Source organism: Cupressus sempervirens, chromosome 11, assembly GCF_028749045.1.
Source record: "Cupressus sempervirens isolate cs-2001-9-10 chromosome 11, ASM2874904v1, whole genome shotgun sequence".
Taxonomy (NCBI): Eukaryota; Viridiplantae; Streptophyta; class Pinopsida; order Cupressales; family Cupressaceae; genus Cupressus; species Cupressus sempervirens.
Genome location: NC_143128.1, coordinates 23,137,609 through 23,149,852, shown reverse-complemented (window position 1 = coordinate 23,149,852; position 12,244 = coordinate 23,137,609). Strand labels below are relative to the sequence as shown.

At 31.6% G+C, this 12,244-nt stretch overlaps 1 pseudogene; it reads right to left on the bottom strand.

Moving 5' to 3' along the window:
• Positions 1-11,795, bottom strand: part of LOC149528042 (putative sphingolipid transporter spinster homolog 2 pseudogene) — a 45,640-nt pseudogene extending 33,845 nt beyond the window's left edge.
• Positions 11,796-12,244: the final 449 nt, after the last annotated feature.

Sequence of the window (12,244 nt, the reverse complement as noted above, 5' to 3'; positions counted from 1 at the left end):
GGCTACATAGCCTTTCTTGAAGGCAATTCTTTTGTGTTCTTCCATGGCCTCTAGATTAAAATCAGTGCCCTATATTTTTTTATTAATTAACAAAATTATTTTCATTTTATAAATATTTTTTCTCTGCAATTCATTTACTACTACTTACAACTTGTGCTTTGATTTTAGAATATCCCCCAGAGCCAAGTCTGTGCTGCCCAATCTTTTCTAGCCTAGCCTTCATTGCCTTTGAGGTGTCTTGCAACCTATGAAAAGTTTAAAATATGTTAGATGATATAGATATAAAGATCAGTACCAATTAGCACATTATTACATTAATGTACTAGTAGTTAATACTATTGCATACCTTTTCGCATTTGCTGGTGTACTCTCTCTTCAACCATCCCCTTTCTCCTTTGCATCCAAAATGAACTCATTCCAGTTCCTCGCTACAATAAAGGGAGGATGCTCATACTTTGGGTTTAGGAAGAGACTCTTTCTATATGAGTCCCTCACAACCTTAAGATGTTTGGAAGCTTTTTGTAACAATTTCTTATGATAAAAAATATTACTACCAAACTTATGCTCTAAATCTTTGATGAGCTGATCTTTTAATTTTTTATCTTGTAAGTTCCACCTTTTAAGAAAAAACACAAAATTGTTAGATATAGCTAGTAAAATAAAAGACCCAAATGAAAGGAAAAATGTTGTACCAATTAATGATATGAAAAAAAATAGTGGGATAAAATTAGTTCACTTATGATGTTCCACCTTGTACGTATGGTGGGCCCGAATCTTTGCAGCATGAGGTCATAAAGCTTCTTATAAAATGTATCATTTCCTGCAAAAAAATGTCATGGGATAATCAATCCAAAGCTTCTTATGAATAGGTAAATGCATATTACAATATAAAAAATAATTATTTAAAGTGCCTAGAATCTTAGGATATTTTTAAGGGATCGATTCATCATTTTCAATCAACAACAACATCTGCATAGCTCCCATCCTAGAAACACGGGTAGTTCCAAGAAATGATGGTGAATTATCACCAATACATGCAGTATGATCTGTATCTGGCGTAGCAGATGGTGCATCTCCTACCACAAAAAAAATAATCCACTATGTGATGCACCCAAGATTAAAGTACAAATTATCAACTCATAATTAACACAAAACCTAATATAGAAAAACAAGGATTTACCAACTGGATGTTCCCTTGTTGTCGACATTGCAATCAACAATCTCATATGGATGTGCGTCAACCTCCTAGGAGTCTCCTGCACTTGATGACTTGAACAATACATTGTTAGCAAAGACATTCTGAAATAATAAAAGTAAGAGTTAACTTAAGAAGTTTTTGAATGTTCGAAATAAAAAATTCCTTCTAACTTGTCAACTAAAAGATTATTTTACTAGTGGCAGTTAGAGCTCTGCTCCTACAGACCTCACCACATTGTCCTTGACCAAGTTTTGGATCAGTTGCCAAAAAATCCTATAACAAGAACACATATTACATATTTTACTTCACAACATAAAATATTACAAAATATAAATTCGTATTGAACTTTTATTATAACTAAAGATACATTATTGCTTACTTCATAACGACAAGCTTGCACTCTCAAATCAAATAGCCTCTTCATCTTCTCCTCGAATGGAATATTTGCTTCATCCAAAATTCTCATTATTTCTAAATTAATCTTTTAAAATTTTTTTCTTCAACATTATTGTTACATTGGGAGTTTCAACAATATTGTCATCAAAAGGCGTAGCTAGTGGCCCGGTACTTACTACAAGTGCTTTTCCCTTATCTTGAACATCAAATTGTGAGAGGAATATCAGTAAAACTATCATAAAAACTCAAAAATTGTAAATAAAATAACATAATAATATAACATTTTTCAACTATCTAATTTTTACAATTTCAATAAGGTTTACCCTTGCTAAAGAATGGGTGGGAGTAGCATCCTAGTGGCCTCTATCATCCGTCGAATCCATATTGTCCTGTCACAAACATTAAACATAAAAACTTTAGCTAACTGAAAGCAATAAACAACAAAAAAAAACTTATTAACAAAATTTTATATAGTACTTAAAACCCTCATGATAGTAACTTTGTTTGTATCTATGTGATTTAAATGGTAATCTATTAGTAGTTATTCCCCTCCACTTAATGATTTTATTGCACAAACAAAAACTTCATTCCCTTCACATGCCTCAAATATGCAATTAGGTTGCTTACTAGTTGAGGAAAGTCGTGTACTATTTATAAAACCTACAATATTACCTATTACTTTTGGTCTCCCATCAATTTACATATAAAATCTTTTACTTTGATCATTTCCTTTCTATTGTGTATAATTAGGTGATAGTGCATACCTACACATACTTTTTTTATATCAAACAATCCACATTCAATCAATGTAATTGTAACATGAACTGGCATACTTGAACAATTCAACAACTTTTTTGTAACATAGCTTTATCCCATCTATGGAAAATAGGCCCAAACCATGTAATGAGGATGGAGCAATGCGATATATCCTCTCATTAACACAAAAATCTATGTTAATTGGAGGTAGCTCATTGGGTACCCATTCTTTCTCAATGTGTGTGTACCGAAAGGGCACCTTGATGTCACCTTTGGTCCCATCATCATAAGAACATGACCCCCCATTAGCAAGGAAAAATTGCATGCATTTATCAATTTTTTAAATAATCTTTTGACCTCTAGTTGATCTCCCTATTTTAGCCATACTACATGTAGAGCTTTCATCTACCATTTTCTCATTTCCCTGATTTGATGTAGATAGATCTGACAAGTACCTATTTGGTGGGTCCTGCAATCTATCAAATAGAAATTTGATAATATTTAAATAATATACATAGAATAATTAAGTCATGACTCATACGTGCAGTTCTTCTTTGTCTATACGTGAGAGATATAAAATGTAGTAAGTTGAAAGTGATTATACAATTATATTTCTATACAGACCTTCTTTGTCTATATATACATTATATTATTATATAATATGTCTTTATATAACATACGTGCTCAATGATAAACAAGAAGAATATAAGAAAATTATGTCTATTTATTGACTTATACCTATTGATCCATGTCACTATGCATGATCCACACCAAAGGGGTCAAATTTCCTACATATGTTAATTATTTATCTTAAGTTAGTTAAAAATTACATGATACATGTAAACGTGAACAAATTTACCTTATATATGGAATGCAAGATCATCAACAGAAGGGGCGATGATGTTTGTAGTCAATTGACTATTTGCAAAGAGGGTGATAATCAGACACAATATAAACATTAGTAATTATAAATAACATATGTTGTAATCATTAGAAATGAATACAATAAATATGTAATCAAATTTTCTGCATATGTTAATCATTTATCTTAAGTTAGCTAAAAATTACATGATACGCGTATGCTACAAATAACTAAGAAGACAACATGAACAATATGCAACATCATAAACATGAACAAATTTACCTTATATATGGAATGCAAGATCGTCAATAGAAGGAGTGACAATGTCTATAGTTAATTGACTATTTGCAAAAAGGGTGATAATCAAACACAATATAAACATTGGTAATTATAAATAACATATGTTGTAATCATTAGAAATGAACACAATAAATATGTTATCAAATTTCCTGCATATGTTAATCATTTATCTTAAGTTAGCTAAAAATTACATGATACGCGTATGCTACAAATAACTTAGAAGACAACATGAACTATATGCAACATCATAAACATGAACAAATTTACCTTATATATGGAATGCAAGATTGTCAAGAAAAGGGGTGACGATGTCTGTAGTCAATTGACTATTTGCAAAAAGGGTGATAATCAGACACAATATAAACATTGGTAATTATAAATAACATATGTTGTAATCATTAGAAATGAACACAATAAATATGTTATCAAATTTCCTACTTATGTTAATCATTTATCTTAAGTTAGCTAAAAATTACATGATACGCATATGCGACAAATAATTTAGAAGACAACATGAATAGTAATCAACATCGTAAACATAAACAAATTTACATTAAATATGGAATGCAAGATCATCAACAGAAGGGGTGACAATGTTTGTAGTCAATTGACTGTTTGTAAAAAGGGTGATGATCAGACACAATATAAACATTAGTAATTATAAATAACATATGTTGTAATCATTAGAAATGAACATAATAAATATGTAATCAAATTTTCTGCATATGTTAATCATTTATCTTAAGTTAGCTAAAAATTACATGATACATGTATGCTACAAATAACTTAGAAGACAACATGAACAATATGCAACATCATAAACATGAACAAATTTACCTTATATATGGAATGCAAGATTGTCAACAAAAAGGGTGACAATTTCTATAGTCAATTGATTGTTTGCAAAAAGGGTGATAATTAGATACAATATAAACATTGATAATTATAAATAACATATGTTGTAATTAGAAATGAACACAATAAATATGTAATCAAATTTCTTCCATATGTTAATCATTTATCTTAAGTTAGCTAAAAATTGCATGATATGCGTATGCTACAAATTATTTAGAAGACAACATGAATAATATGCAACATCGTAAATATGAACAAATTTACCTTATATATGAAATGCAAGATCATCAATAAAAGGGGTGACGATGTTTGTAGTCATTGATTATCTTCTTCTTCATCATCCTCTTTATCATCATCATCATCATAATCATCTCCATCATCACCATCATCATTGCCATTATCATCGTTGTCATCACCATCATCATCACCATCATCACCATCACCATCACCATCAACATCATCATCATCATCATCACCATCATCACCATCATCGTCATCACCATCATCTTGATCTTCATCATTTGCTTTTTCATCATCTTCAATATCTTCTTCTTCCATAACATTATACTTTATCGGCCTTCCTCTTGGATCATGTCTAACAACAAATGACCAACCCTATTTATGTGGAACCTCTAAGTAAAACACTTGCTCACATTGGCTTAGAAGAATATAGGGCTCATCTCCAACTGGCTCAAATGATCTTGTATTAATCATTGTAAATCTATTATCATGTTGAATAATCATTCTATTTGGATCATTTTGATTTAGTCATAACCTATATCATTTGACAACAAATAAACCTACTTTGAAGGAGTTAAATTCATACTCAATTATATCATCCAAGATGCCATAGTATTGATTTTGAGATTTTTGAGGATGTATGTAATTTCTAGATGATATATTGGTGATCTCAAAAACTGCAGTTATTCTAGAATCACAAGTTTTCTTTGTGTCATTCAACTTTTTTATGCGAAATTTGTGTCCATGATAGTGCATAGCTTTGTGGTGCTTGACCTATAATTTTTGAAGCATGTGTAAATTATTTGCATTGTGAGTTGATACGAAACATATGTCGAGTTATGATCATTAATAAATTTCTATGTACCTCTCCACCTCTTAAACCCTTTACTAGATCAACTACCATCGACGTAACATTGGAATCTTCATTATGATGAGCTTCTGTAACCAATGAAGCAACACCTTCCCATGTTAATGAGCAACTATTTTGTTGACATCATTCAATCCACACCATCATCCAATCAAGATTGTTCGCAATATACAAATGTATTACATCCCACTCTCGACCACCTGTATCAAAAAAAAAACACCAATTATAAATAAATTATATTGAAGATTTATAAGAATTAATTAACTACAATAATATCTTAGATTTACCTCTCACTTTCCTAGATCTACCTTTACCCATCAAGTACTCCCCTTCGAATTTGTTAATTGAGTTGGGATCTCAAATACGATCTACATGGATCTTTGTTGCAAACTTAGGAAGATATTCACTAATGTACACCATGGTCTGGTATACCATATATCCCTCCACCTTAGAACCCTCAGGATGTGCTCTTTGTCAAACCAAGTCTTTCAAAAATTTCAAGTGGCTCTCAACCATCCACATTGACCTGGTTGGTACAAGTCTACACAATTCAATCTCCTCAACTTGATGTATGAGGTAGTGTTCTTATGCATTGAAAAAACTTGGAGGTAGACACTTTTGCATTTCACACATAAGAAGAGGAATTTTTCTCTTTCAATATTTTATATCTTCTTTATTGATTTCTTTAGATAACAACCACCTCATGTATTTTTCAAGAACATATATACCCTGTTTGACATTGTTGGCAAAGTGGTGTGGGAGAGATAGAGGTAGAACGTACTGCAATATTTGTAAAATGATCTTGCCAATATTTTATAAAAGAATGCAATTAAAACTACATGCAGTTTACAAATATATAGTGAATACAAAATAACATGAAGTGCCTTAATAAATGTATGCCAATAGTGTGTTTTCAACCCTGGCCCAAATTCCCTTTTTTTTTATATGAGATTGTTTATGTTCGTAGAAAATCTTGTGGAAATCTTTTTTTTTTATGACTTCTTTTATAGCATTGCTCTATTGCTCTGAAAATAGCCAACTAAGGGCACTTGTATCAATATGGTCTCTATTGTTATTTGATCAAATGCCATTTTTCATTGCATGGTTGGATTCTTCAATGTCACTACAAGTTTTGACAATTTGGTCTTTGTCACACCTTCCATCCAAGATTTTTCATAATGTCTCTATTACATTCTTTCCAATATGCATAGGATCAAACAAATGCACAATTGGGAGTTTCTCGTAGTACAGCAACCTAGTAAATTGCATAGGATAAATTTTTAGTCCTTTTGGAAGTTGGTCATTGATGCCTTGATGACCTTCATAAGCATCAATTACATCATCAGTAAACAAAACACAATATCAAAATATAAATTTGAAACAAAAACCATCAGATGGAATAACATTACCTCAATGATTTATTTTATTGTATGCCAACTTCCATAGGCGAGGTTTCATTCTCTGTGGCTTTGACGTAGCCTCTTCTTTCCCATTGAAAAGATGTTTTTTAGTAATTTGGTACTTATGATTTCTGTACAAAAAGTGTTTATTCTCATCTTCTTAAACTTTTTGAATGACTAGATTTTGTCTTTGGACCACAAACTGGACATGCATATTTTCCCTTTGTCTGAAGACCTACAAGATCGTGTATAATTGGATTAAATGTGTTAACTTTGACATACCGCTAAAATGTGTTAGCCTAGGGCATCATGTATTGTCCATACAAGCATTGTGTGAGGCCTCGCCCTGACCCATCGTAGCATAGTGATACATTACTATTATTTTGATACTCACGAGTCAAGATGTCGAGACATTATCTGATGCTTAGAACATATTATATTATTTCATGTTGTGTGATGTTATTTTCAGATGTTTGATGTTTGTCAGTTAATGTTTTATGTATATGTATGTTGATGAATTAAGTAAAATGTAGGATTAACACATTGATTTTGGAATCTTTATGATTAAGGATATAAGTAGGATGAAAGAAACTCTGATTGATGTATGTTTCAATTTATGTGAATTTTTGATACGTATATACATATGTACATGTGATTTTATGGGGCTACTGATGTGTGCAATGAGTTTGCAGGATATTTAGCTGAGAAACTCGACGGAGGAACAGAACTGATCCCTATGTGCTAATTTTGGAAACCTTGTTGTTCGTAATTAAATTGAGATGTATGTATGTATCCTTATGTGATCAGTGAATGTTAATGTTCATAACTATGTTCTTTTAGTGTCGCTTGACACTCATAAATTGTTTATGCTCTTCAGCGTGCTAGTTAGGGTTAGCTGTGTAATCCTTGGACCTAAGTCGGATTAAGTTAGTATCTTTTGCTAATTTGGTTTTTAATCGATTTTAGTCACCCTTAATCCAAATTAGTGATTAGTCTGCATTTTAGAGTTGTTAGTTGGTCCTAATTATTTTCCCTATCTTTTGTTTGGTTCCAAACCTATTCCTAAAGCTTTAAAACATGAAATATTTATACCCAAGGGGTATGGGTATGAGTTGGGGGTCTTTTCCAACCCCTAAGCCCTTTTTTTTGACTTTTGAGATCACTCAAAAAGTCTCTTTTTGCCTTTGTGCGAAAATTGACTATGGCTACCATGAGTTGCATCACCTCACCTCCACTTAGTGATTAACAATAGTGTGGGTTGAGTTAAGAGCTTCTAGATTTGTAGGTGGGTGGGAGAAGTTATTTCTCCCTTTAGTGGTTGAGTTTGAGGTTAGAGGCCCTTCTTGGACTAGTTGAGGTTGTTACCCAATCTCTACTTTTAGAGAGGAGACTTAGAAGATTGAAGGAAGGAAGGGAAAGGCTCTACTCAAACTTGTTAATTTGCCATTACCTCTTTGTGCAGGTAGGAATTCTCATCTCCCTTGTTCAGATTTTCATGTTTGTTTCATGCGTATGCTACCTTGTTGTTGTTTGAATGCTTGTATGTTTGTGCGTATGTTGGGAAGATTTTAAAACCATGTCTTTTTCTTTTTTTTGAATGTTTTCCTTTCATGTTAATGTTTGAATTTTGAGATTTTCTTGTATGGGTGTTTTGGTATTACTCACCCTTGGGTAGGGCAAAAGTGACCAATTTTGGGCAAGGTCTTTTTAGTTGGACTCCAACCAATGTAGAGTCTCTTCTTAGGATGAGAAGAGGGAGAGAGGGTAGAGTGTTATGGGCCCCTACCTGTCAGCACAAACCTCGTATGAGTTTGGTATGTTAAAATGGAAGAACAAAAGTTCTTGATTTATAGCCCCGATTGGGCATCTATTTTGGTGTTTTGCTTGACTTCTCCTATTGGAAGAATCCACCTTTCCCTAGTGTTGATTCATTGTGAATCCTATTGTGAAAACCTTGTATGAATATGCATGTTTGATTGTTTCTTGGTCATGCTTGTTGTCACCTGATCAGATTTTGTTCCCTCCATAGTTCTTAGAGTTGTGTTGCAGAAATTGATATGGGACCCTTGATGAGGGTCATGAAGGAAGTTCAATTACATTGTTGTAAATTTTGGGATTGGAATCCTATGTATTTTGTATTTCAAAACCTTTTTGTAATGGCAACGACATCGAATTTTCTTCTTGGTTCTTTCCCGGCTGAGTCTTTGAATCAGGTTTGCCAATAAAAATGGCGATTGAGTAATATTTCTTATTATGAGATTTAATCATAATTTTCAATTCTATGGATGCACATCAAAAATAGAATGAAATGATGATGGTTTAATTAAGAAAAAATTTTAAGTTTCCTTATATGTTAAGGAATGAAAATTATGTTAAGGAAAGAAAAAAAAATGGATATGGTTGATATATTTCAATTCAAGTTGGGTTAGGAGATCAAATAAATATGGTGTTAATGTGACACAAACTATTGTATCAATATTTTAAATCTATTCAAAATATTCACCTTGAAAAAAAAAATGCATTGCCTTGTAAACCTTACTTAGAAAATTTTTGTAAAAAAAAAAAGAGTTTCAAGAGAGTAAAAACTCTTTGTCTTTTGTATGTGGGGAAACAATTTAAATGCCCTTTTGAAATAGAGAATATTCTCTTTTAAATCAATTGTAAAATCTTGAAAATCAAAACTAAATTGATAATGATATTAAAAAAATTTGTATAATATAATTTAAAACTAAATATCTATATTGCTACCCATAAAACTTTATGCAATCAATGCTTTTCCATCTTCCTTGGTGGATGTCAGTTTGAAACTATATTTAAAAAGGTTTTTTTTTTTTTAGTTTTTTGTGCACGTCTATGGTCATCATGGAGATGACGTCACCTCCCTGCCCTCCCTTAACTCATGTTGACCTTAGTATTTGTTATAATGTGTTTTAAAATTGTTAAAGTTTTAAAGCAAAATTGCTTTCTCCATGGGCGGCTACCTTGGTTTCCACCTAAGGCAAGTGGGATGGAGGGGGATATCACTAACACAGGGTCAGTAAACTTGGGCAGCACGCAAATTTAAGCGCTTGGGGAAGCGCATGTTATGGGGGGAAAAAGGGGGTTGATGTGACATAAGGTGGGGTGTGGGGGTGGGGGTAGAGTAGGGTGTGGTTAGTAAGTAGAGTTAGGTGTTAGGTGTTAGTGGGGGTAGTTAGTATAGGTGTTTAGTGTTAGTAGTTAGTTTAAATTTATTTAAAATTGTAAATTAGTTTTGTTTATTAAAATTGTTTTTAGTTAATAGTATATAGTATGTTTTGTAGTTACTTCATGTTGTTTATTAATAATTTTAATTAGTTATTTTAATTTTTTTATGTTGTTTAAAATTGTTATTGTTTAAAAGTTATTTGGTTTTTAAATGCTAATATATGTTTTATAGTAATAGTTCAATTATATGTATTAAAGTTAGGTTTTATTTAAAGTTTAGTCACTATTTTGTATATAGTTAGATTAGAATTTAGAATTAGTTATTTGTTAGTCAATTAAGTTTATGTCTAGTTTAAGCTTCACATTAATAACTTAATTTAAATATTGGTATAGTTTTTTGTTTCTTATTATTATAATTGTTTTAGTGCTTAGATTTTAAGATGAAGTTAGAAGATTAGTCCAAATTTAGTAAAATCTTTTTATCAATTTATTTGATAATGTTAGTTAGTTTTGTTAGTTAAAATCTAAGGCAGGTTGCATCGTCAATCATTTAATCTCTTTATATTGTGATAAATCTTAATCTAATAACGAAAGTTTCAAAATCTTACCGATGTATTCCTCCACAAGAGTTTATAAACTTAAGACGTAATGTAGAGAACCTTTACTTAAACTGTTATCACAATCATTTCAAACTTAGAGCATTTTAATTATTAATTTAAAAAAAAAAAACTTGTGTTCTTGCCCTCGTAGTTTGGGCATGACACATTGCATGAAATTAAAATTGTCTTTGTAAAATTGGTCTACAGATGTCATACATAGTAACCCCATTCCATAACACCATCAACTCATTGATAAGGGGTTCAATATATACATTGATATCTTTAACTCGGTACTTACCTAGTTGAATGAACAAAAACATTACATAATTATTATGACCATTTTAATGGATTAGTAATAATAAATTATTTTAGATGACCATTAAATCAAAAAATACCTAGAACAATCAATGTCAACATTATGTGCTCTCTCTTTATGGACAACCAAGGAGGTATGTTATTGTTGATAACAAAAATAGGCCACACTGAGTAAGTAGATCTCATCTCTCTAAAAGGATTTACACCGTCTGTTGCCAATGAAAGCTTGAGATTATGAGGTTCTTCTTTAAAGTGTGGTCGTTTTTCCTCTATTTTCTTAAATGTCAAACCATCTGCAAGCATTCGCATAATGTCATCTTGACTTCTATTATGTGCATGATAATCAATAAATTGTGCTAAGCTATTGCACCTGAATAATCGTTGTAGACGTGAAATAATGGGAATATGCCAAAAAACCTTGCAAGGCACCTTTTTTGTTAATCGATCTGATTGATATTTACTAATATGACAAATAGGGCATTGTGTTACAAATTCATATTATTTATGATATATAATATGATCATTTGGACATGCATGTATTGTTTGATACTCCATTCCAATATCTTTCATGATGGCAGATAATTCTCAGTACAAGCGAGGTAGAATTTTTGATGGTGGTAACAAACACTCACCTATCAACCTACGACCAAAAATATAATTTGTTAATTTAAAGAATATTAATTGTTACACAAATCCAATGTTAATTGTAAGGGAACTACGAGTAAAATAATGAAAGAAGATGGCATACCTTGACATACGTGTCATTGCTATCATCAATAAATACTATATCAGGATGCATACCATCAATATCATGATGCATGTTGTCGATATTAGGATGTGTGTTATCAGTATCGATCGACAGGGTGTGTATCAGGATGTGTGTCATCAGTATCAGGAAGATTCTTGTGTGTATCGAGATGTATCTTTCGAGAAGGTTCTTACTGTGTAGCTGACATATTGTATGTGGTCGAAAGATGCCTTCAGGAAGGTTCCTCAAATAGTATTTATACCCCCTTCAGGATCATTGTAAGAGCATCTTATCATCAGAAGCATAATGTACTATCTTTGCGTATGTGAATAAAATAAGGATTTCTACTATTCTCATTTGTTGTTCTTATCTATTGTCTGTATGCATCAATTCATTTATCCAGTACGATAAACATTTGGTGTCATTGTCCGATGGACCTAGAAAGGTAGGAGAGTTGAACAAGAACAAGAAAAAGCTAAAAGAAAAGGATGAAATACACACAACACAAGGAGATCTCATTT